The 6,155-nt window shown below is 36.9% G+C and overlaps 1 long non-coding RNA gene across 1 annotated transcript; it reads right to left on the reverse strand.

Annotated features, from left to right (window-relative positions):
• Positions 1-4,904: 4,904 nt before the first annotated feature.
• Positions 4,905-5,598, reverse strand: LOC139022928 (uncharacterized). Its single transcript, XR_011474000.1, has 3 exons — positions 5,478-5,598; positions 5,307-5,380; positions 4,905-5,155 (listed from the first exon to the last, which is right to left on the reverse strand). It is a non-coding gene; the product is annotated as an uncharacterized lncRNA (long non-coding RNA).
• Between the last annotated feature and the right edge of the window lie 557 nt (positions 5,599-6,155).

A 6,155-nucleotide genomic window follows, 5' to 3' on the forward strand; every position in this document is an offset into this window, starting at 1 on the left:
TCAGACAACAAATCAAGCCAAACAGATATCCGTCATGTTGGAGTCAACAGAAGTCAGAAATAGCATTAGAAATATTCACTTACCTTTGATGATCTTCATCAGAATGCACTCCCAGGAATCCCAGTTCCACAATAAATGTTTGATATGTTCGATAAAGTTCATCTTTATGTCCAAATACCTCCTTTTTGTTCGCGTTTAGCCCAGTAATCCAAATTCATGACGCGCGATCACTAGGTGCAGACGAAAAGTCAAAAAGTTCCGTTACAGTCCATAGAAACATGTCAAACAAAGTATAGAATCAATCTTTAGGATGTTTTTAACATAAATCTTCAATAATGTTCCAACCGGAGAATTCCTTTGTCTTCAGAAATGCAATGAAACTCAAGCTAACTCTCACATGAGCGAGCATGGTCAGCTCATGGCACTCTGGGAGAGACCTTACTCAATCCCCTCTAATTCGCCCCCACTTCACAGTAGAAGCATCAAACAAGGTTCTAAGACTGTTGACATCTAGTGGAAGCCTTAGGAAGTGCAATATGACCCCATAGACACTGTGTATTCGATAGTCCAAGAGTTGAAAAACTACAAACCTCAGATTTCCCACTTCCTGGTTGGATTTTTCTCAGGTGTTTGCCTGCTATATGAGTTCTGTTATACTCACAGACATCATTCAAACAGTTTTAGAAACTTCAGAGTGTTTCCTATCCAAATCTACTAATAATATCCACATTTTAGCAACTGGGACTGAGTAGCAGGCAGTTTACTCTGGGCACGCTTTTCATCCAAACGTGACAATGCTGCCCCCTATCCCAAACAGGTTAAGGCAGTCTACCCTTAGTCAAAGGCAATGCCCTCTCCCTCTTCATATTGGTCCAAATCACAAATATGGCTAAGAACTAAAAACTTTATCATAATTATCAATATTACAAATTACCTTAAATTCATTATCCAAATGGCTTTCCAATGAGGGTGATCAAACCACACTGGAAAGTCAGGACAGAGGTCAGTGGTCATACAAACCCTTCAAATAAGTGTTTCTTACTATATTAGACAAATTAATGAAAAACAGTCAAACATTTCATACATGTCGTATCCTAGGTTTCCAGTACATTTCTTTATCAAAATAATTCACGTGTTTAATTATAACTCAGAAAATAAAAACTTCTGAAAATCCCATGTGTGTGTGTGCCCCTTTAAGATACTTCGGCACTAAGACAAATGGAAAACTCACTAAACCCAAAGGAAATAGAACACACAAATCAAACATAGTATTTTAAAAACACCAACAAATAGTCATAACAAGTGTGTTGTGTGTGGGTATTTGCAAACCTTAAGGTAAAAACAAACAAAAATGGCCAGGCCTTATTTAATTTGGTGGTTTACGGCCTTAATCTCTTCCCAAGACCACAGCCCCGGGAAACATTTCAAAGAGAGACAATGAAACCCCCATTCTCCAGGAAAAAACACAAAACACGTCGTTAGCATTCATTATATTACACTGATTCAGCAACCCACAAGTTTTAACTACAAACAAAACCTGATAATCATGATAAGTCCACTGTACTCCCTCAAATCATTAATCATTTGTTTTAATCTACCTCAATGTTTATATGCGCTTAATTTAGCATGTGCTACCCTTAGACACAGCAACATGTATCTCGCCACCGAGTCTAACAATTCACACCCATATTATATTATATGACTGATCTCTTTGTTCCATAACCATATAAAATTATCCTGGCATCGTTACTGGACCAATGTCCAACAGATATGTGATAGCTGTTTCGCCTTAGATAGTTCCTGTAACCCCTCTAAATGTAATACTTTTTCCTGTCGCAAATGTAGTCAATTTCTCAGCGTAAGGAGTCAGTGATATTTGATCCCAGGCAGTTAGTAAAAAGTTGTTTGTGACGTGTTCTCCTATGTCTCCCTTAACATACATACTGTAGGGGACTTCCATCAGTCCCGGAAAGAAGAATCCTACTAAAAACACATCTAAACAAACCCGTAACCCRTTTCCAGTAATCTAAACATGTCAACCTGTTGCATTAATTTAGTAAAAATATAAACCTGTTGTTTAACAAATCTAGAACCTTGGTGCTGTCTCATCAGCGTAATAGTCAACACTAACTGTTGCCCACTCTTAGCTACTGTTCAGCCTGTACATTAATGATCTGCCTTCTGTCTGTACTGGGTCTGAAGTTCAAATGTATGCAGATGATACAGTGATATATGTGCACGCAAAGAGCAAACTACAAGCTACAGAAGAACTCACTACTGTAATGGTCCAGGTGACAAAGGGGCTCAGGCACTCATGTTCGCATCTCAATGTAAAAAAAACTATCTGCATGTTCCTCACAAAGAGAACAACTGATGCCACTGAGCCAGATGTCTATGTGTCAGGGGAAAAGCTCCAGACATCATACTTGATTAAGTACCATGGCATCATACTTGATTCCAACCTCTCTTTTAAAAGCAAATGAAAAAGGTAACTCAAATAACCAAATTCAACCTAGCTAATTTCCAATACATTTGAAATTGTTAGACTACAGACGAAGCAAAACTGTACTTAAAATCTATGATACTTGACTAGTTGGGCCCAAGCTTGACTAGTTGGGCCCAAGCTTGCTGTACAACATTAAAACCCATTCAGTCTGTCTGCAAATAGGCTCTCAAAGTGCTTGATAGGAAGCCCAATAGCCATCATCACTGACGCATGTCTTGTATTCAAGATCCTAAATGGCCTGGCTCCCCCTCCACTCAGTACTTTTGTTAAACAGAAAACCCAAACCTATGGCAGCAGATCCACAAGGTCTGCCATGAGAGGTGACTGTATAGTTCCCTTAAGGAAAAGCACCTTTAGTCAATCTGCTTTCTCTGTGAGGGCTTCCCATGTCTGGAATACCCTGCCAACAAACACACACATCTGTGATTAATGTGCACTGTCCCTGTAAAAATAAAAATAAACTCAAACTGCAATCCACTTTAATGACCGGACATTGTTCCACGTAATGGAAACAGATTATAATGTTAGAATACATTAACTTCCTGCTCAAATTCCCTGGTGTTACCTAAACAATAAACCCCAGCAACAGTAATCACAAATTATCACAAAACGTTTCCGATTCAACTATTCAGACCTGAATCCCTTACAGCCCGATATAGACCAGCAAGCACAACTAAGTCTCCTATTCTTACCAGTAGGCAAATATATAACCCATTCTCAAACAACGTTCTGCGCTTACCTCTATCATAAGGTTAAAAACAAACTTGGCAACTTTCTCTTCTCTTTCGGCTTCACGCTTATGAAATGTCCAAGACTTTAAAAATAACATGTAATGCGCCAAATTTATAAAATACATCAGTCAAAATCCATAAGAATTTTTTAAAAACACAGAGGTAAAGACAGTTTCAAGTTGGAGATTCAACGGATATTCGCGCTTTCAAACCTCAATAGCTTTCAAACCACTTGAGCCACAGACTCCAAATAAGTGTCATGATGTTGTAAAAATTGCGCACCACATTGCACAGGTCTTATTTTCATGATTTGGACATTAATTCGCTTTCCAAAGCTAATAAACATGTGGAAATATGAGCAGCATTTTGTATTCCAAGTTGAATTAGTTAGGGAGCGTAAAAAAAGTACAAACTTTTTTTACATTCAAATTTCAATAGCTCCTTGGTCATGTGACCTACTGACTTCAAACAAGGTTCAGAATGTCCACTAAGTGGGCCTACACATTGCACACCCTTTGGTTTGTAAATTTTTATCTCACATGGTTTAAAATGAATTTTTCAGAATTTAGAATTTCAATAACTCCTTGGTCATGTGACCTAATGACTTCAAACACGATTCAGTATGTCCACTGACTACCCTTCTAAGTTGCACACCCTTTAGTTTGTCAATTTTCATCTCACATGGTTTTATATGAATTTTTCCAAATGTAGTCTTTCAATAGCTCCTTGGTCATGTGACCTAGTGACTTCAAACAAGGTTCAGAATGTCCACTCAGTAGGCCTACACATTGCACACCATTTGTCCATTTTCATGTCACACATGATTTTACATGACATTTTCAAGCTTTCAAATTTCCATAGCTCCTTGGTCATNGTCACACATGATTTTACATGACATTTTCAAGCTTTCAAATTTCCATAGCTCCTTGGTCATGTGACCTAATGACTTCAAACAAGGTGCAGAATGTAAACTGACTACTCTTATATATTGCACACCCTTTAGTTTATCCATTTTCATCTCACTTGATTTTACATACATTTTTCAGAATTTAAAACTTAAATAGCTCCTTGGTCATGTGACCTACAAACTTCAGACTGTCCACGGACTAGCCTTATATATTGCACACTCTTGTTTGTGTACTGTAAAATCACGCAGTGTAACGTACATTTTTCATAGTTTTAAATTTCAATAGCTCCTTGGTCATGTCAATTACACACCTAAGAAGCGTGCAGTGGATATACACCCATATTGCATTACCTCTAGTTCTGTATTTTCTATATTGTTGTACATTAATAGTAGTTTGACAATTAGGGGGTTCAGTCCAGTGTTGTGTTTACCCTTTTCTTTAATATTTATCTAAAATAATTGGTAGTTCTAAGTACTTATTTTGCCTGTTTTTTATTTTGCCACAGTATTCTAATAGCGGTACACAATAGGAGAGAGACAGATAGTATCTCCTTTCATCGTTAATATCAACCATAAAGGAAAAGGGCAAAGTATGAGAGTCATGTTATTAATTGTCCATAGCAGGGATGGAGAGTGAGCCAGTAAGGTAGGCTGCAGTGAGTTTGCTGGTCAATACATATACTGAACATGTAACCACAGTAATGGTGGCCAGAAAATCAATGAATAAAAATTGAATATTGTCAAATTAAACAGAAATTGTAGACCTTTAATCTTTTCCAACATGTCAACAGATACTTTACTTCAAATAAGTACAAAACATTTCACAGTGTTAACTTTCTCTTTATCCCTGGTTGATGAACATTTCAGAGCCTCTTCAGTGTGGATGGGGTATAGCATACATTTTTAACAACAAAGACAGCACTTCCAATTTGTGTTCTTCACTCTGAACTCTTTTGTTTTCATTCCTAGGCACAGCACATGGAACCACCGTGTGCATGCAAAACATTCAATCTAAAACATAACAAAGCGTAACACGTTATAAATACAATCAAATATCAATGCAGTATGACGAATTAGCCATCCATTGTGTTATATCATAAATTGTCTTTCATGCCGTCACTGTTGTCAAAAGATTATAAACATGTTAAATAAAGTTACTAACCCAGTCAGTCTTTGGGCCACATCCAGGTTCTTTATCAGTGGCACACATGAAGCAGTTGTTGGCTTTGTTGAACTCTGAAATCATAGGCATGAACTGAACATATGGCTGTCCCACACAACTACATAAAAATAAAGAATTTACATTTACTTTGAATTAAATGTCATTACATACCAGACATTTTTAGTATATCCTCAGCCATTTATTTTCGCAGTTGCTCCATGTGTTTTTGTGAAGGTTCTATATCAATTTGGAAGGGAATGTTGGGGAAGTTCTGTGCAAATTCCTTGGCCATCTACACCAAAAAATGAAATAGAGTGTTTGACCTAATTGTCACATAACAGCTAACCATTTATCATTGAAAATATAAATTATGTGAGTTATTTCCCCTCCTTTCCACTTTATGTCCACACAATTGTCTTTTCCATGGCAGGATCTTATCATTTTGAAGTATTCTCTTTTTTATGTAATTCTGATAGGCAAATGAATACACAGGCCAAAACTGTATGCTGATTTTCTTATCACTATAATCTAGTAGAGGTAATTTACTTTATATCCCATTCTACACACAACCTAAATTATAGGCACTGAACCATTTACAGGAGAATAATAAAAGGAGCATATAGTAAGTATCCAACCCTATCACAGAGTGAATAAATGTAGAGCGTTTGTAGACTTTAAGAAACAAATATTAAGTGACATCAGTACGTGCTTATAGAAAGTCATATTACAAAGATCACAGATGACAGTGCCCATCAAGTCTATGACAATAGAGAATGAATTGTAAGCACCAAAGTGTGTTAAAGTGTGTTTGTCAAAATAATATCTGAAAATGTCAGTTGTTGAACAAAG

Source organism: Salvelinus sp. IW2-2015, linkage group LG23 (assembly GCF_002910315.2).
Source record: "Salvelinus sp. IW2-2015 linkage group LG23, ASM291031v2, whole genome shotgun sequence".
Taxonomy (NCBI): domain Eukaryota; kingdom Metazoa; phylum Chordata; class Actinopteri; order Salmoniformes; family Salmonidae; genus Salvelinus; species Salvelinus sp. IW2-2015.